Source organism: Sorex fumeus, unplaced genomic scaffold, assembly GCF_029834395.1.
Source record: "Sorex fumeus unplaced genomic scaffold, SorFum_2.1 ptg000109l, whole genome shotgun sequence".
Lineage (NCBI taxonomy): Eukaryota > Metazoa > Chordata > Mammalia > Eulipotyphla > Soricidae > Sorex > Sorex fumeus.
In genome coordinates this window covers 5,482,752-5,504,053 of record NW_026606166.1, presented here as the reverse complement: position 1 = coordinate 5,504,053, position 21,302 = coordinate 5,482,752, and the positions used below count along the sequence as shown (strand labels likewise).

At 39.4% G+C, this 21,302-nt stretch overlaps 1 protein-coding gene and 1 pseudogene across 1 annotated transcript in view; one reads left to right on the top strand and one right to left on the bottom strand.

The window, feature by feature from the left end:
- LOC130042762 (leucine-rich repeat-containing protein 49) overlaps positions 1-21,302 on the bottom strand; it is a gene marked incomplete at its 3' end in the record, with an annotated part of 83,762 nt that overhangs the window by 22,745 nt on the left and 39,715 nt on the right. The gene's annotated exons all lie outside the window — the stretch shown is intronic.
- On the top strand, positions 3,188-3,414 carry LOC130042772 (uncharacterized; annotated as a pseudogene).

Sequence of the window (21,302 nt, the reverse complement as noted above, 5' to 3'; positions counted from 1 at the left end):
TTTAAAATCACAGGGCTAGGACAAAGGAGACGTTACTGGGGCCTGCTCGAGGCAATCGACGAACAACAGGATGATCGTGATCGTGATTTATTTTATAACTGCATGGATCCATAGAAATTTATATTACGCTTTGTGCTACAATCCAATATTACTTATTGTATTGTTCAAATTGTTTCAAATTTGGGCAGTAGAAACTCACCAAAATCCTGTGTCCCTTAAACATACCCACATTAATGTGGATTTGTTTTAGTGCTTTTGCTGTGGCACTGGAATGTTTTCTAGATTTATATGCAACCAATCTTTGATTGGTGTTTTGTTCAATGCTATTTTGTTGTAATATTGATAAGAAAAAATTCTGTCAGTTACTGAACTGGCTACATGTAATTTCTGCTTATAGTTGCCATTTCCAAGAATCTGCAGTGATGTTAAGTAGAGACTGTATTTACTACTCCAGTTCTAGAGCTGAGTATTTCCCCCAAAGAGCTATTGGGGAATGATATTAGAAACAACAATCTAGAGATTGGGTATAATTTTTGCTACCAGGATCACTCTTTTGGGTTCTCTGTGGGAAGAGCAAGAACATTTGTATGTATATACTAACTTGAGTTCATGATTCAAGCACAATCAAAAGGGACACCAGGGTTAAGAAAGTTATTACAGTCTTTAGAAGCATTATCTGGCAGCCACCCCCCAAATCAGCTGCTACCATGAATATTAAAACTGAAGTCTCTATGTTTTAAATAGTTTTAGTAAAGTTTTTGGCTGGAGCGATAGCACAGCGGGTAGGGCGTTCGCCTTACAAGCGGCCAACATGGCCGACCCGAGTTCGATTCCTCCGCCCCTCTCGGAGAGCCTGGCAAGCTACCAAGAGTATTCGATATGCCAGACACAGTAACAACAAAGTCTCCAATGGAGACGTTACTGGGCCCGCTCGAGCAAATCGACGATCAACGGGAGGGCCTTTACCTTTACCTTTATCACTAATCAAACTAAGCAAGACAAATACAGGCTAATAATGGGTTATATTCTACCTAGCCAAAGAAAATCAAAGTCACATTATTCAAAAGAAAATAAGAATAAAAACTTGGAAATAGAATAGAGCAATACAATTAAACTGGTCTTTAAGAACAGTATAGATTTGTCTGTCTGTCTCTGTCTCTGTCTCTCTCTCTCTCTCTGTCTCTCTCTCTCTCAACTATCCTCCACTTTTCTCCTTCACTCTCCTTCTCCCTCTCAGAACATTCCATTGTTTGTTTTGCCTCTTCAGAGTACCAAGTATAGAAAAGCTTAGGTTCAAGTACTGAAATTTAAGGCATAATTTGACTTTAATATTTTTCGTATTACTCATACATTTGTTCTTCTCATAATAATCTCTTGCCAGTGCCACTTCTGCTTCCTATCTGCAAAGGAACCTACAGAGGAACCATGTGTCCCTGCGACTTAAACTCTTATCTCTACTGGAAAATACCCGAGACCATTTTATGTTTCCATGATAATATAGAAAAATTCCAAGCATACATATAGATATTGAAAAATTCCAGGGCTGGAGCGATAACACAGTGGGTAGGGCGTTTGCCCTGCATGTGGCCAACCCAGGTTCAATTCCCAGCATCCAATATGGTCCCCCAAGCACTGCCAGGAGTAATTCCTGAGTGCAGAGCTAGGAGTAACCCCTGAGCATCACCGGGTGTGTCCCAAAAAGAAAAAAAAAAGAAAGAAAGAGAAAAAAATTCCAAAATCTCAGTAAAATCTCTCCAATTAGAATATTTGCCCTCCTCCATAAGATATTTTAGAAAAAGAGATTCATTCTTCCTTTATCAATAAAAAAACAGATACCCATGATGATCAAACAATAATTTTACTCAATAGTTACTATATGCCTAGCAGGCAGAAACAAAAAGAACAGAATAAATCAAGTGAAGTCATAAAGTCTGAACTACATATAATTAAAAATATAAAATAATTCAAATAATCTATAAGGTAATTATATTTAATTATTAAAGAATGGAGCACAATTCTTTTTTGAAAAAAGAGCATGTGATGAAGTTATTTTCATTTCTGGTAAAAAAAACTAATTTTGAGGACTGAAACTGAGCTCTTGCTGGATAAGGTATACATTTAAAATTGCCCTAAATAGCTCTGTGATCTACAGAAAAATTAGAATCATAGAGCCTTCCACCTTCTCCCTCCCCATAAAGTAAAACTAAGAAATCAAAGAGGGAGGCAGAATATTGGAACTGACTTTTGCCGTGTGGGCATTTATTGGATGTAACTGACTTGAACTTTGGTTTATATGATCTTCAAGGCTAGGGGACAGAAGACAAATCCCTGGCATCATTCAGAGTCTAACTAGAACCTGTTGGCAAACCAGAGACCCAAAGGCTAGACTTCCAATGTAAGGCCAAATTGGTTACACACTTTCCAACCTGCTGTTCTAGAAATATTGCCAAGCTCAAAACCTGGGACTAAAATAGAGAGGAAAATTCTTCCCTGATCATTTGTAACCACAAACCACACTATAGTCTGAACTCACACTAAATGGGTGGTCTAAAATATGTCAAGATGGTTATTACTAGTTTTACTAATAGGCCTAAGGCCAATTATGTCTAGAATTATCTGACAAAAACTAATGAAATTTCCCTGCAAAGGAACATAACTACATACATGATCCCAAAGAATTACCAAAGCCCAGGTACCAAGGAAAACAAAGAGCTCAGAAAGAAATGAAACACTGACCAAAAACCAGCAGGCATGATGCTGACAAAGTCAGATTGCTTAAGACTTCATACAACAGAGTTATCAAACATAGACTAGAGGAAATTATACTGCAGTAAATAAGTTCTGAAAATTAGTAAAGTCCAATGAAGGTACTTGGTTAGCTATTGTTTTCCATTTCCTTTACTGAAGAATTTTAGGTTTTGAAACCAAGTCTGAAATATACCAAATTAGCAAGCTGAGAGGAAAACAACTAAGAATGGAATACAGGGGGCCAGAGCAATAGCACAGCAGTTAGGGCACTTGGCTTGCATGAGAAGATCAACTGGTTTGATTCCCGGCACCCCATATGTTCCCCTGAGCCTGCCAAGAGTGATCCCTGAGCATAGAGCCAGGAGTAAGCCCTGAGTACAACCAGGTGTGGTCCACAAACAAAAAATAAAAAATAAAAATAAATAAATAAAACAAAAAAATGCTGTATACCTGCAGAAAGAGCATCTTCTGGAGAAAGCTGAGGCATGACTGCTCAAGTTATCAGCAGTTCATGTTTAATTTTCTTCCCACAGCTCTTGGGCACTGTCACCTCAGTCATAGCAATAGAGCCCTGTTATCTATTAATAACAGTAAGAGAAGTCTACATTTGGAATACTGTTTAGCCGATGAAGTGGTATCTCTTAGACACCAAGTACGGCTACAAATTTAATTTTTGAAAGTGGAATAAAGAGAAAAACAAATCCATTCAACTGTACAACATAATCACAATAAAAATAATAAGGAACAAACGTAATCAACTTTTAAATATAGTTTTTGAAAATAATATAACTATAGATCAAAAAAAGCCAACATAACCAAATACTGAACTCCCTTCAGTAGTTATTTTCTCTTCCACACAAGACTCAGATAGAAATTCTGAAGCTTTAACTGGAGAATTAGTACAGCAATTAGGGCATTTGAATTGCAGGTGACCAACATGGTTTCAATCCCCAGCACCATATATGTCCCCTGAACACCTCCAGGAGTAATACCTGAGCACATCTGGATATGGCCCCAAATAAAACAAGCAAAACATAGACATAAAATCTAATTCCATTGAGATGACCTAGAAGCAAAGATATGCCAGTAACCATGAGCACACGCAGCATAACAAATCTTGTTTTCTATAACTATCATGTCTACTTAAAAAAAAAATGTTACAACTCCGAGCTTCTCCAGAGTCCAACTCCTGAAGATGGTCCTAGGACATGTGACAGTGCCAGGAAGTAAGGAGGTATCAAAAAGTGCTGAGGATATGTCTCAACAGGAGCCAGGATGACAACTTGGGGAATCTGGGCATCAAAATAATAATAGGTCAATAACAGCACCAAGGTTAAGGCACTTGCCGTGCAAGCAGCCAACCCCCACACAGATGGCCCCAAGCACCTCCAAGAGATATCGCTGAGTACAGAACCAGAAGTAAGCTTGAGCACTGCCAAGTGTGGCCTCCAATTCGATAATATAAACAAAGGACCCTCACTCTTTCCTGACCTGTTTTTTAAAAAAACAAAAAACAAACAAAAAAAACTTCTATAGCCATATAGCCACTACAGAATTAGAAATCTAAAGGCTGAATAAATGCAAATGCCTCTGACAAATAATTTACAGCTTAAAAAAGGATGACTCCAAAAATTCATCATTAATTGGGAGAATGAGATGCATAAGTAAGACACATTAGCTCTACAAGGCATGCAAGGAAGTGAAGTCAGACTTAGGCGAGGTGTGTGTGTGTACTTATACTTAATGTGTTAACAGAAGCTTGAGAAAGATGACCTAGAAGAGAAGAACACAGAAGAACCCTGCTGTGGAAGAAGCAAGCCTGTGATATCTAGGTCAGGCAGACAGATGGTGCAACGTGAGTGTGCACGGGCACATGCAGACACAGAATTAAGAGACCAAAGATGAAAGGCCCAGCGATATCTCCTACATTATTAGGAGCAAAGACATGAGAGCAGGAAGTGAGTTTACTGAATATCTGTTACTATAGTCTGGATCAGTTTCCCTTCTCCTATAACAAAACACTATTTCTGCAGCAAGCCCAATCAGCAAACAGGTCCCAGCCCCACTGTCTTTTTTGGTAGAAAATATATGTCCCAGTTTGGAGCACTCGGGGAGCACTACATGCACTGCCAGAGTGATTAGATCTGACTAGGCTTGAATAACCACAATCAGAATTTTCTGGAGCTCCCAGAATGTAACACACATTTAAATCATTCGGGAATCTGGGAAATGATGCTTCTAAACCAATAGGTCTAGGGAAGGATGTGGAATAGTGGATTTTTTGGGGGGGAGGGGTCTTTTGGGGTCACACCCAGTGATTTACTTCTGGCTTTGCACTCAGGAATTCCTCCTGGCGGTGCTCAGGGGACAATATGGGTTGCTGGGAACTGAATCCGCCACGTGAAAGGCAAACATCCTACCCACTATACTACCACTCCAGCCCCCAAACAGTGGATTTTTAACCAGAATCTTAATTATGTTAATGCTACAGGTCTAGGGTCATGAAGTAAATTTTAATGCCATTCTGGAATGTTCCAGAATACTGGAGAGTCCAGAGCTGCTCAAACAATAGACTGATTTAAGGGCTACTGGATTTTTTTTTAAGTTAGATTCATGTTTCCTCATTATATGACTAAAATTCAATCATAAAAGCTTTGTAACTGTATCTCACAGTGACTGCAAAATTTAAAAAAATAAGATTCGTGTCTCTTTTGTTTTCTGTTTATTTCCTCATGCTTTTGCTGTTATCATTGGATTATACACTCATTAAAAACAGAAGCTAAATATTTATCCTCTGGACAAGGGCAACTGACATTGTCCATTTCTTTTAAGTCATAAGGAGGAAGTTTTATTTGAAGACAATTCCCAGAGACTGGCTTACTTCCAGTGGGTTTCTGGGGGAACAAGCAATGTGAAGCCAGGACAGGGATCCGGATGCCACATGCAAGCAAGTACCTTCAGCCCTGCACGATCTCTTGGGCCCTGGCTGACTGTTTTAAAGTACCCTTGAAGAGACCTTGGAATGTATTAGGTTTCTATCTTTTTATGTGCCAGACTAACCATAATAATGCCTTATGGATTCAACTTGTTCGTAGAATAATTCCAACTGCCTTTTTGTATGCATGTAAGATTTCCTTTAAAAAGGGAAAATACCTTCTTTTAACCAAGATCTCAGTAGAAGTTCTGAATTTTTCAAGATCAATCAATTATTTATCTTCCTGAAAAAGTTGTTTCCGCCTGAGCCATTGCCCTGAGGTGCCACTGTGTGCGCCAGCGTTGGTACCATTGCTGTAAGGCTGTGGTGCTGCTTCACCATGTCCAGGCTAATGTCGAGATCCGGCCACCTCTATCCCAGCTCCCTGCCCCACTCCCACTCAGTCCTCAGTTTACAAGTCTTTGGACCATATTATAAGTGATCTTTGACAGGATATCATATGATATGACTTATCTCTAATAACCTACACACACATGCGTACACACACACACACACTCTGAAAAGATAAACTGTCCACAAGAGAAATGCCCACAGAACAATGCCCTGGGCTCTTTTCCATTCTCTCAGCCATGCAACCCCCAGGGGAACGTTCTCTTCATCCCCATCCTCTTGGTTTCTAATTCTGCCAGAGGTGGATTGAGGGTAAAGTCCAATCCAGGGGACACTACAGCCACAAGCCAACCTGCATTCTACTAGTCTGTACACATTTTTTTCTGATACCTGTATTTTCCTTTGGAGGGGCTGGGGGCCCCCCAAATGGTACTCAAGAAGCCCTGGGGTGACTCCTGTGCCAAACAAGCCATTGGTTTAGTGCTAGAGCCTGGGATGCAGCAGTGCTTGGGGCATGTGGTGCTACCAACTAGTAGGGACTACCCGGCAGATGTTCCATGGCCACTCAGAATACCCCTGGTGATGCTCTGGAGTCTTGAGCACCAAGGATGTTGTTCCAGAGTAACCCTGTACTGTCTCCCTGGCTTCTTTTGATATCTTTCAATTGGCTTAAAATATAAAGCAGAAGAGAAAAAGAATCCTCCTTCAAACACCAAAAGTTAGCTGCATCTACAAAATTGTCTTACAAACTTATTTTAGAAATTAAAATAATTTTTAGATTATAGGCATTTTTCATCACAAAGAAAAAGTATTATTTTAATGATGATAGGGTCTACAATTTCAGAAATGGTCTCAAGGATGACTATTTACAGATGAATTTATTGTGCATGAATATAAAAATGCACTCTAATAGTTCGATTGTACATTTGTAGTGTTCTTTTTATTTTTAACCCACAACAAGATCTATGTTCAACATAATAACTTTTACTAGCCAGGGTTCTTTTGTTTAATTAGTTCCTTTTGAAACTGTAACAATAATTAGAATATCTTAAATTGCAGCTTTTTCTTTTTTTAAGGCACTTCTACAAAAAGGAAAGGCAATATAGGCAAAGGATGGAGTTTCTGGGAAAATGATACTGGAGCACAGTTTAAAGAATCGATAGGAAGCACATTTTTAAATACTCATTTTAAATATCAGGAAGGTTTCTGAAGGAGTACATATCTACCAGTTCAGGAATAGATTAAATCATTGGTCCTTACACCTAGAAATATTGTACTGCTTATTTTAAGGGCTGGAGCGATAGCACAGCGGTAGGGCGTTTGCCTTGCACGCAGCCAATATGGCCGACCCGAGTTCGATTCCTCCGCCCCTCTCGGAGAGCCCGGCAAGCTACCGAGAATATCTCGCCCGCACGGCAGAGCCTGGCAAGCTCCCCGTGACGTATTCAATATGCCAAACACAGTAACAACAAGGTCTCCAATGGAGACGTTACTGGGCCTGCTCGAGCAAATCGATGATCAACGGGAGGGCCTTTACCTTTTACCAATTTTAAGGGAATTTATATCCTTTAAGAACCAGAGAGGTAGGTGGTTGGTAACAATGGCAATATAAATCATGATAATTGGAGATATGGTAGAAGGAACTGGCAATTTTGGCTACCATAGTGTCAGACACATCTCCCTGGTGTAAAAAAACAACTAAACTGTAAGAAACTCATAAAGCAGGGATTGAATCGGTCACACTGTGATTTCTGGAAAAAAGAAACATGTGAAAGTCACTCTCATCCTGCCTTTCTACCGAAGGCATTTTCCAAATAACAGTCCAGGGACGTGATGACAGAAGGGAACAGAGGTCTCACTGGGAGAGGAAACAGCCAGGGATTGGGTTGGCTGAGGATTCTGCAATGTGGAAGGAGGGGTAATGCAGAAGAGCAAAAACACAGCAAAAGAAAATCCAGAAATCTACATGGGGATCACTTAAATATCTGACTGAATATTAGGATTACCAACAGAGTGAGACTCCAGGAAGCTTTGCAAAATATATAATTATGGGGGCGGGGCTGGAAAAGATCTAAGCACACACCGCTGGAGTCCCAACCAGAGCCCAGAGACCTCAGTGACCTGCAGGTTACACTGTGAGGTCTTAAGAGGCTAGAGCTGTGGTGGAGAGACACTATCAGGAAACAACAGCAAGACACTCATATCTCTGGAGCTGTACAAAAATTTAACTCTGACTTGTGCTGACATTTCAAAGGGTAACAGAATCTGTAAACATTGGCTCACATGCTCTGGTTTAATACCCCCAACTGTATCCTCCCCCTAGTCTCTAGAGGAGAAGAGGTGTCACTGTGCAAGCATGAACTCCCTGCATGAACTCCCACATGAGTCATCTGGGCTTCTTCTCTCTTTCCCCCAAATACTTGGTGATGTCTGTTCTTATCACATAACCCCGTGGAGGAAACAGAGCATGGGGAACCAATACAAGATATTCTACAGGTAAGTAATCACTCTGCCTCTTATCTTGTGCCCACGGTCAGAGTGAATAGATACAGATTTGCAACATATTGCTTGGGGTGGGGTAGGGGACACTGAAGAGAAAGTACAATGGGTAGTTTGCTCACCTGCACACAGCCAACCTGGGTTCAACCCTTGGTATTCTGTATGGTCTTCCTTGTACCACCAGAAGTAATTCTTGAGTGCAGAGCCTGGAGAACCCCCTGAACACTGCCAGGTATGGCGCAGAAATGAAAAATAACCAAGAACATATTGTTGAACTGGAGACACACTACGGCTGGTAGTCTGCTTGCTCTGCATGCAGTCATTGGGAGTTTGATCGCTGACACCCCATACGGTCCTTCAAAACTGTGAGGAGTGATCCCTGAGCTCAGAGCCAGGAGTTAGTCCTGGGCACCACTAGGTGTGATATCCCCTTCGCCCCAAAAAATCAAACAAGAACATTTTGCCCTAGATGTAGAATAAACACTGCACATTCCCTTAATAAAACTATTCTACTTCACTGTTACTCTCCTGAAATTATTTTCTGTGAGTGTAGATGAACCTGGAAAACCGGACCAAGATCAGCACTGACTTTCCTTCCCTGCACGGATCAAATCCCTCACGTCAACCCGAGGCTACGGCTACCCAAGATCTTGAATAGTGGGAATCAAGTCCCAGGTAGAGCAAGTGGACTTCAGGTGTAGCCTGATATAGCCTGGCTGGACAATATACACAGCATAAAGGTGCCTGCGGCAGAGGTTTACAAGTTCTGTGTCCCCTGGCGTGTCAAACATGAAAGTGGGCACTGTCTTGCTCTCTTTCTCTCTCTCTCCCCTGTCTTTCCCCTACCCCCTCTCTCTTCCCACAACACCCTCCTCACTCCCCACTTCTCCAACAAATATCATTTTAGATCCATTAAATCTAAAATCAAGAATGACTTCCCTGTCCTTAAAAAATATCCTAACATTAATCTTTAAGATGGGATAAATCAACTCTCTACTATACAAATTAGCTTCATAACAAAACTCAACACTCTATAGATGACAAAACCCAGATTTGCAATACCCACGATTTATAGAGTAGAATTCAAAATTGAGAGACAAGAGAGGAAGCAAAAAATGTAGTCAGCATCAAAGAGAAAAACGACACTAGGAATAGTCAGAGAGATGGCACAGGTGTAGTTAATAGACATTGACTTTAATACAGCTATTACTTATCAGATACTTTTAAAATGATCAGAAGCAAAGCCTCATTTTTTCTTTAATAATATTATTTTTTTTTTTTGGTTTTTGGGCCATACCTTGCAATGCACAGGAGTTACTCCTGGCTCTGTGCTCAGGAATTACTCCAGGTGGTGCTCAGGGGTCAATATGGGATGCTGAGAATCAAACCCTGGTAGGCCCCATGCAAGGCAAATGCCCTTTCTGCTGTACTGCTGCTCCACACTTCCAATGCCCCCCACCCCCATGCCCAAAGAATCAAATACTACCTCCACTGAAATCTTAAACCACTGAAAAAGACCTTTGGGAATGAAGATTTTGTGACAGGAGTTCTAAATAATCCCACCTCACATGAAATAATCTTTATTTAGTTTCCTGTCTTATTTTTTGTAGTTTATACCCTGGGGAACTGCATAATGAATTAGCTGAAAATTGAATTTAAGTTTAGAGAAATAACATGCTGAATACTAAGAAAACATTGGCTTAAAAATATGATTTTACCTATTCATCAGTATAAACTACAACTTGACTACTACATGCATGATGTGACAGATACTGAAATAAGTTAAACATGTTCTAATTAGAAATATATAAATACCCATATTATACCTTATGAGGTCTGACAGAAGTAGTGGAAAAAAAGGAAATAAACTTGTACATTTATAAACCTGAAAAGGGTGTTTGATACACCAAATACTTTTAATTTGTTGCCAGGAATAGTTACCAACTCTCAACTGTGTACGTGTGAAGCCAATCTGAGGGTAGGTGTGCTAACAGCCTGCTCACAGGGGCATTAGTTTAATTTTATTTCAAGCATTCTTCCTTTGAGAAAAACACACAGGCATGCAGACATAAATTATCTTCACGCCAGTGAAAATGAAACCTTGTGACTAAGATAAAACTTTCTGGAAAACTTCCTATTAAATTCTTTATAATGTTACAAAATAAAATTCCTGAGAGTACTTGTACATATTTTCTTACATGCAGAATAAATGCTTTACATGACTATAAATGCTGATTAAGGGTAATAAAGCGAGGCAGTGAGATATTTGAAGTGGTTATCAGCTAGTGTATTTTTCTCTACCTACTTTAAGTGTAACATAAAAGGAAGAAAACAAACAAGACAGAATGTCCCCATTTCCCAGCTGCCTTGTACCTCTGCTCCATTCACCTTTCCTTCTTTTTCATTATCTACCAGTCCTGCTCCAAGAAGTTTGACTCTTTAATGAAACAAAGTCTTGAAAAATGTCACTCTGATGGTTACTATGTCCTCAACAAGAGGCATGAAAAATGGGATAACTCTCAATTGCTTTGGAAAGGTAAAGATTAAAACTGCTGCCTACATAACCACATAAGGTCACATACTTGCCACCATCTTAGCGAAACTCTGCCCCATTTCACCAGGAGAGTCAGGTGCCCTCTGACAACACACAAATGAAGACTGTCACCTCTATTTCTGTCATCCAAGCAATTTTCTCTTGGTAGTAAATTCTATGTGCAAATTTGTAAATTAGAATATAAAGGCAAATGTATTCTGTTTACTTTTAAATACTGCTGTAAAGCAAAACATTTAAGGATTTCACAATTGTATAAAATACTATACATATCTACAAGAAATAAAAAGTTGATTTCTAAGATAATTTATCTCCAGATATTAGTAGAGTGATTAGTAGAGTTTTAAATTTTTACTATGTTAATAGCAGTAATTCTTGTTTAACTTATATCCTCAATAATAATTCTGCCATTTGACAAAATTACATGGTATCATATATACTCTCAGTATTCCATGAGATCAACAAAGATTGTAACAGAAATAAACCATCATTTGACTTCAACACAAAAATAAAATGAGAGGAAATTAAGTAACTAAGTTGTGTCAAACAAGTCTTTATATCAGAATGTACAAAGAGCAGAGTCATCTAACAAAAGAATGTCCTAAAAATAATGAAACATATGAAATCACTTCATTTAAAGCATTTTTATATTTTATAATTATTTCTATTTTGGGGGCTGTAGTGATAGCACAGTGGTAGGGCATTTGCCTTGCGCTGCCAGCCCGGCCGAGCCAGGTTCGATTCCTCCGTCCCTCTCGGAAAGCCTGGCAAGCTACCAAGAGTATTCAACATGCCAAACACAGTAACAAGAAGTCTCACAATGGAGATGTTACTGGGCCCACTCGAGCAAATCGATGGGACAGTGTTTGTGTTTGTTTGTTCTATTTTGGAGCGATAGCACAGCGGTAGGGCATTTGCCTTGCACGCAGCCAACGTGGACGACCCGAGTTCGATTCCTCCGCCCCTCTCGGAGAGCCCGGCGAGCTACCGAGAGTATCTCACCCGCACGGCAGAGCCTGGCAAGCTCCCCGTGACGTATTCGATATGCCAGACACAGTAACAACAAAGTCTCCAATGGAGACGTTACTGGGACCACTCGAGCAAATCGATGATCAACGGGAGGGCCTTTACTTTATTTTTGATCTCTAAAAGAGAAACAGCATGAGTAAAGTAACACTAAAATAAGTTAACGATGGTCTACAGTATAAATTTATATAGAAATCATTTAAGTAAAAGTTCCATGTTTTAAGCAAAATATGTAAATAACTATAACATTAATCATATCAATTCTGAGCACAACAAAACAAATTTATTTTACCTTTAGGGTTTATTTTTCACAAATCTCAGAATAAATCTCATCAATTTTGAACATACTTCCACCTATTTTTTTGTTTGAAAACTGAAAATCTGTAGCTATACTCAACTGTCAGATATGAAAGAGACTCTTATCCGATTTTGAGGGTTGTCTATGGCAAAGAATTAAACTAGCAATAGATGTGGGGGAATTTTAGAACTTGTTTTTATAAGTTATCATTAGATAACAGCAACCAAATGTCTGTCTGAGGATGTACAAAACAGCAACCATCCGTCATATACCTCACGAGGAGTTCACTGGCTAAAGGAGTACTAATAATAAAAGTCCCTTGCTACGTATGTCATTCTTAGATTTAAAACTTGCCTTAATAGGCGTCAAAATAGAGCTGTCAATGTTGACTTCCTCTCTTTCACTCATTTCGAAGAGTCAAATATTATTGGTTATCTGTTAACTTGAACCACAAAGAAATAAAAGTGAGGGCATTCTAACAGCTTGCCGGATACCAGAATTAGGGGAAGTTAATTTCCTTTGAGCCAACATGACATAAGCAATACTTCCAACCCTGAAAAGAATTAAGTGAAGTCCTGTATTTCAAGTATTGGAACATTTTGCGCATTAAGTTCTATAATAACAAGCATATATTCTAAAGATCAGCCAAGTGATTCTTCCTTTAAGTAACTAGTATTAAAATAACTAATTGCAAGCAGTTTAAGTCTCTGATCATTCTTATTAGAAATTATTAAGATTTTATTATTAAGAAATTATTAAGATCATTCTTATGATTTTTTCTTTTTTTTTCTTTTTTGGGTCACACCCAGCAATGCACAGGGGTTACTCCTGGCCCATGCACTCAGGAATTACTCCTGGCGGTGCTCAGGGGACCATATGGGATGCTGAGAATCAAACCCGGGTCGACCACATGCAAGGCAGACGCCCTACCTGCTGTACTATCGCTCCAGCCCATCATTCTTATTATTTCTAATCTAACATATAGATTATAAACTATATATGTAAGACATACATAGTTTTCTGGGTATAAACTAACTCAGGGCTATTTACCAAGCTCACATATGGCTTGAGAAAAACAAATAAACTGTCACTGTCATTGTCCTCCCATTGTTCATCGATTTGCTCGAGCGGACCCAGTAACGTCTCCATTGGAGACTTTGTTGTTACTGTGTCTGGCATATCGAATACGTCACGGGGGGCTTGCCAGGCTCTGCCGTGCGGGTGAGATACTCTCGGCAGCTTGCCGGGCTCTCCGAGAGGGGCGGAGGAATCGAACTCGGGTCGGCCATGTTGGCTGTGTGCAAGGCAAACGCCTTACCCGCTGTGCTATCGCTCCAGCTCATGAATGATTTAAAAATTATAAATTATTTCAGTTACCATTTGATTATAAGGATGCTTTATCCATGATAAATAGGGAAGAAAAGTCACTGTCCAAAGCTTAGAGTTTGGTGACCTTTAGTCAGACTATAATTACTGGAAAAAAAAAAGTCACTTAAGAACTTGTAACAACATTCCTTCTTCACAAAGGAAAAAAAAACTCAGTTCAACATTTTCAGTGAGATCAATAAAGATAAAACAGATTCCGAACAGCATTGTCTCGCTAAAGAATGTAAGGAGGTATGACAGGTGCATAAGCTGGTGTGATGATAAAAAGCAAAATTACTTTTAGTCCTGTTAATGCTTTTAAATCCAATGCCCCACTGACACCATGCTCCTTATTTCTTGTATCTTGGGTCAAACCACAACCATGGCCAGACTTTTGATACTGTCAAACAGGATTGTTTCCTTTATAGATTTTCCCCATATCCACAAATTATGGACAAGATTCTTACTGCCAAATCAATAAACTGACCTTGACTGTCAAGACACCTGCTACAGCTTAAGTTTTTAAACCTACCATGTCCAGGCACTAAACAAAGTTCAACTAATTTAAGTATTTACACGAAAAGGATCCACCAAAAAAAGTTCTTAAATCACATAGAAAAATCTTAGCTATAAATTATTGGAAAAAAATTTATATAAAAATTTATATATCGGCTAGAGAGGCAGTACAGAAGGTAAGGTGCTCGCCTTGCATGTAGCCAACCCAAGATTCAATCCCAGCACCACCAGGAGTGATCCCTGAGCAAAGAGCCAGAAAGTCCTAAGGACAGCCAGATGTGGCCAAAAACAACAACAAAAGAAAACTATTTTAACTAAGAATACACATATCACAAATCACAAATCACAAATCACAAATCATCCTGTTATTCGTCAATTGCCTCGAGCAGGCCCCAGTAACGTCTCCTTCATCCTAGCCCTGAGATTATATTCAAGGCTATTTAGGAGAATGAGACCCATCATTGTTACTGGTATTTGGCATACTGGGTACGCCAAGGGGAGTTTGCCAGACTCTGCCCTGTGGGCAGGCTACATTCGATAGCCTGCAAGTTTGTCCAAAGTAGAAATGAGATAATAAGATGTCATAATAAGATGCCGCACGGCAGCAAATGCGGCCACGTGGTTCCGGAAGCTGGTTTTTATCGTCTCCGAGTCTTGGCCATTGATGGGATTACACAGCGCCAGGGGGCCAGTTGGTGGGTGTGACCCCCAACTGCCATCAACGGCCAAGACTCAGAGACTATAAAAACCAGCTCCCGGAAGAGAACAGTGCAGTCTCCTGCCCCCGTGCCTGGCTGTCCTCGCCAGAGCCCCTTGGAGGGGAGCGGGTTGAGCTTTTCTCCCTGCCCTGACCAGGGCTCCGGCAGTCAAAGACTTCCGGACCAGCCACCACCATGCTGAGACCACTCTCCACACACATGAAGGTACTGGCAGAGGGACAAAGCCACGCGGGTTCCGGGGCCGAGATCTCCAAGAATACACATATATGTGCTAGATATTAAAGAGCCTACAGACATCAGAGTAGACATATTCTTATTTTTCAAGTTTACAGTCTAGCAGGGCAAACAATTTAAAATCAGAGTACAATTAAACAATGAAGGCTGTAATCGTAGTGTAGCTATAGGAAGTTATGAAAGTATGTAGTAAAACTCCACAGTATGTATTTTTCAAAATTCTAAAGCCCAACCCACCCTACCCCACAAAGAAAAATTCATTTACCTTAAAACCCAGATCCCACATATATAGTAAAATAATGTACACAAACACACATAGATATTTAATATATAATTAAAATAGACTTTTTTATAAAATAATATTTGCCCTTAAAATTTAATATAAACTATTTTGTATCCATTTCAAAATTTTCAAGCCTTAGCATGAAACATTAAATTGATTTTATGATCTCTGTATAACCTTGATCTGAAATCTTAAAACACACACACACACACACACACACACACACACACACAGACCACTGGTATTTTAAGTCAGCTGTATCTCTAACTGTCACTGTCACTGTCACCCCATTGTTCATTGATTTGCTTGAGCGGGCCCAGTAAGACTGTGAGACTTGTTAGTGTGTTTAGCATATCGAATATATCACAGGGAGCTTACCAGGCTTTGCCGTGCGGGCGAGATACTCGCGGTAGCTTGCCAGGGCGGAGGTCGAACTTGGGTTGACCATGTTGGCTGCATGCAAGGCGAACGCCCTACCCACTGTGCTATCAAATTCCTGGGACCCACCTATGGATAATGTGTTCTGGAAAACTGTAGGCTCTTCTGATAATTCTTAGTCTTATCAGAGTTTGAAATACCTTGGTGTCAATTAAATGCAAAATCTAATAGCAAGAGTTTTCAGACAGAGAAGACAGAAGAATATTATTGTTAGAAGTCATAGAAAATGCAAAACCTGAAACGGGAATGGAGTGTGATATGTTCAAGGAAGTTCACAAGAGCAAGAAAGTCTGGGGCCATACATGGAAGCCTGTCTCATGAGCTGGGGGAGAAGGCAGCTGGAATAGAGAAGGGATCACTAAGACAATGATGGTTGGAGGGATCATTTAGAATGGAAGATGTGCGCTGAAAGTAAAGGACCAAATATGATAACCTCTCAGTATCTGTACTATAAACCATAATTCCCAAAGTATAGAGAGTATGAGAGAAATTGTCTGCCAGAGAGGTAGGGGGAAGGGTGGAGAGGGGGGCATACTGGGGACATTGGTGGTGAAGAATGTACACTGGTGGATGGATGGGTGTTTGATCATCGTATGATTGATACTCAAACATGAAAGTTTTGTAACTATATCTCACAGTGATTCAATTAAAATAAATAAATATTTTTTTAAATGCTCAAAGTCATTCACTGCAAAAAAAAAAAAAGAAAGTCTGGGGCATTGTGGAAAGGCAATGAGGATGAAAAGGTGTTCTGGGTTGGAGAGATAGAATGTAACAGGTAGGACACTTGCCTGGTATGCTACCGACTTTGGTCCTATCCCCAGCACCATATAGAGTCCCCAGAGCACTCCAAGGAGTGATCTCTCTCTGAGCACAGAGCCTGCAGTAAGCCTAGAGCAAGATCCCTCTTCTCATTTGCTCCATGCTACTTCAATAATAACACAGAGATGTTAATAATATACAAGTCTTTCAAGAAAGGAAATTTAGACAAATAGCTAAATATTAAAGACACAGTGCTGAGTGAAATGAGCCAGTCACAAATAGACAAATATTATATACTTCCATTTACATGAAGCATAGAAGGGTCAAATTCATGGAAAGAGAAAGCAGAATGATGGCTACCCTTTGGGAGACTTTGGGAAAGGAGGAATGGTGAGCTGTTACTTAATGGGCATAGAGTTTCAGTTTTGGAGATGAACGTCCTGGAGCCTGGCCACATGACAATGTTAATGCACTATAAATACTGAACTGTAAGCTTAAAAATGATCACTGTCCATTTCCTGTTACATATGCATTTTACCATGGTTGAGATGATAACACGTAAGTCCTCAGCCAATATTTTATTCCTTTCCTAAGGATGCTATATTTCCTTCAATTCTAGAAGCATTAGCAGCTATTCCCTCTAAGGTTCTCAAGGCACATTTTCCCAATGTTTAAAAAGAAACAAAAATATTGTAGATACTTATTAATGCAGGTGCCCAGGGATTATTCCCTGGAAATTATCAAATTCCCAAACACTGCAGGGAGCAATACCAGAGCACTGAGCATGAGTAGCCCCCAAGTACCTCCAGGTGGGATATCTTAATGCAGTGGTCTCCGAGTGTAGCATCAAGTTGCATGTCTGAATCCTGAGAAGCATCTAAAAAATGAATATCCCTGTCACTAATACAAATCTACAGGAACTGACCAATCCAACAGTGAAACTGTGACTATGTAGTTTTGAAAGCTTTTGAAGATATTTTTCTATGTAGCCTACTTGGTAAAATCATTCAAATGAAGGGCAGTTATGAAAAATGGTGCCTATACATATTTTTTTTTTGCTTTTTGGGTCACACCCGGTGATGCACAGGGGTTCTGCACTCAGGAATCACCCCTGGCAGTGCTCAGGGGATGATATGGGATGCTGGGAATCGAACCTGGGTTGGACGCATGCAAGGCAAACGCCCTACCTGCTGTGCTATTGCTTCAGCCCCTGTACATATATTCTTAACTCCCTCCAGTCTCTCAAACTCGCTTATGAAATGTCTAAACATAAGAATACAAAAATATCCTTTGCCAGTATTGGAAAATAAGAAAACTTTCATCAAAATATAAGAAAACTAAGGAATTTCTGGAAGACTTATATAAAGCAAATGGAATCAGTAAAATCTCACATTTCTAAAGGACCCAAAGTGAATAGTAGTATTATTATTTTTTGAACAGTATTATTACACTGGAATTAAGCAGTCTATTAGGACCTCAAAATATTCTTAGATCTGAGCCTGCAATTGTTGGCAGCAGATGTAGGTCAGGTGCCCAGGAATTACTGACAGCTTTGGTAACAATTTTGGAGCCTCTAAGTCTCAGAGGGGAAGGTTCCTGAATTATCTCCAGGTTGAAAATAAAAGGGAAGGGCAGTTTTTAGATAAGTTCTGTGGTCAAGATGAAAAGGAGCCCACTTCTTCCCAAAAGGTAAGCTTCTTGGGTACATCCTAAAGAAAGTCTGAGCAAACTGCCTTCTATTTCCCTCTCCCTACACTAAATCCCTCTAGCAGAGACCCTGTACTCATAATTTGTATTCAGTTGATTTTTTAAAATTTAAGTTGTAAAAACAAATCCATCCAGACTCTCTTTTATAAATATGACTTTCCAGCCAAAAATCACATTTATAAATGAGAATCTAGGTAGTACTAACTCTGAGGGGTAAGTACTAACTAGGAATTAAAGAAAATTATCAAAAATAACAAAATACTGATGGAAAAAAATGTGTAATCACACGATTTGGAAATTAAGATGAGAGACAATTAAAAAAAGCAAAACTAATCAAACAGCATCTTAGTAGGAAAACTGAATAGAAGGATGATCTGTCTATAGAATGAATCCAATATTACAAATCCCCTTGATCAATTATAGAATATTTATCTTAGGAGGAATGTCATAAAATACATATTTGGCACATCCTTCCAGCATTATGTGGGTTAGAGAAGGGCTCAGAATTAGTACAGAGACAGGGGGAACAACTGGGCAAGGATACCACCGCAAATCCCTGGAAGGTGGATCTGAGTTCTTGCATCAGCTTTGCCAGGTTGTACACCCCCATCTAGAATGTCAAAGTCATTAAACTATGGACTCCTCTTCACTTAGACCTTAGCCCAGGGACCATCTTCCTTTGGAAATTCTTCCTTGACTTCCCTTCCCTGGGCTGATTTTTATTTGCTAATATCCCACACACCATACAGTTAAGTTTAACTCACTGTTATAGTCTGTGTGTCTTAATTGTTCATAATACTATGGATGCTCTGGAGGTAGGCTTTAACTAGAAGCACTGGTTCTACTCAGATACAAAAAAAAATGATATAGGTTTTGAATCTCTACATATTTATCTTGCACGTTTATTATTAAAACTTACTGCATGGTTGTACTACCAACATGAAAACATACAATAAAGATTCTATTCGTTAAATTCATAGTTTCTATAGGTTCACCATTAAATGTAGGTACTGACTCAGATCATCTTAAAACTCTCTGAATTCAATAGGCTTCCATGAGATACAGCTTGTAAAAGTTAATGGTTAACTTAGAGGTTAGCTAACACTTAATCTCTAAGATTCTACTGAGTTGGTCAAACTACAATACAACTGTCAATAAATTTTTGTCTCCCCACAATGAACATTCAGCTAGATATTTTCATTTTTTGGGTACCACCTGATAGTTTTCCAGAGTGAGTCCTAAAATCTGACTTTCAGCTTTATACTGATAATTCTACTCTCCTTTACCTATTTGCTACTTCTGGGGCATTGAACTACAATGTATTGTGCCATGTCTATGTCAGGCATGAATACCCCCCAAAAGATACCAGAATTATCACTAAATATCATCTGATATCCAGTTGACTGAAATATTTTGAGCAATGTTCACAGAAATGCTTTTAAGTCTTGCTCATCAGTCCCTTCCCTGGCCCCCAACACAATATATTTTCTGCACTATACCCTGGGCCTCACACATCACCATAAACAGCAGATGATGTACTTAGTGCCAAGAGCAGATCAGCTCACTTAAGGAAGTAAAAGGCTAGGCCTAAGTAGAAACACAGAAAGCTACTGGTAAAAATAGTAAGTAAAGTAAAGTAAAGGCCCTCCCGTTGATCGTGGATTTGCTCGAGCGGGCCCAGTAACGTCTCCATTGGAGACTTTGTTGTTACTGTGTCTGGCATATCGAATACTCTCGGTAGCTTGCCGGGCTCTCCGAGAGGGGCGGAGGAATCGAACTCGGGTCGGCCATGTTGGCCCCTTGTAAGGCGAATGCCCTACCCGCTGTGCTATCGCTCCAGCCCGGTAAAAATAAATAAATAAATTAAATCTCTGGAACTGTTGACTCATTTCTATTTCAATGTCTTAAGAAATCATATATTTTAAAGAGCTAAAAATGTTTGTTTTCTATTGCCAGGACCAAACCTAAGACCTCACACATGCAAGACATATGTTCTACCACTGAGCTATATCCCTAGTCTTCCAAGAAACTTACAAAAGTCCCAATCACAGCTTTATAATTTCATAAGTCAATGAAATTCTTTTCCAGGTTGAAAAGAAAATGTGGTCAAAATCAACTCCCTACTGAACCTGAAGTTCAGAAGTTCAGGTATCCTGAGTATCCAAAATCTCATCACCCTAGTCACCAGAATTTTTATTTCTCTTTAACTTACTCTATATATAGTCAGAGAGACAGTACAGCATACAAAGCATTTATCTTGGATGCCCTGACCCAGGTTTGATCTCCCACGCCACCCAGGGTCCCCAAACCCACCAGAGTGACCTCTGAGCACCACCGCTGAGTGTGCTCCCCAAAATTAATAAAATACTCTCCATAAACAAGACAAAAAGCAAAAGTAATGAGATCCGCCACAAGTTGGGAAAATCTGAGTTTTAATTACTTTAATAGCTATTATTTTGAGACATGACATATAATATCTGAGAATAAGAAATTATCTTCTCAAAACAATGCTAATGGTCTTTTGGAAGAAATTCCCTAAAGAATATTGAGTGTCCCCTTCCACTGTCAATGAAAAGAAATCCTACCTCCCAAATAAGACTGAAAGGCATATGGAACATCATTAAATATAAATTGAAAAAGAACATTAAAAGTTTTTCAGAAAACTTTAACATTTTTTTTTTCACAAAAGAGAAAAAAGAGAGAATGATTAAGGTATCTTCTTTGTAACAATGCTGGTTTTAAAAGCAGGGATATGGGGTTAACACTTACATGGAGAAGAATTAAGATCAAGGAGAAACCTATAAAAACTAGGCTGGATTTTAATTGTCTGT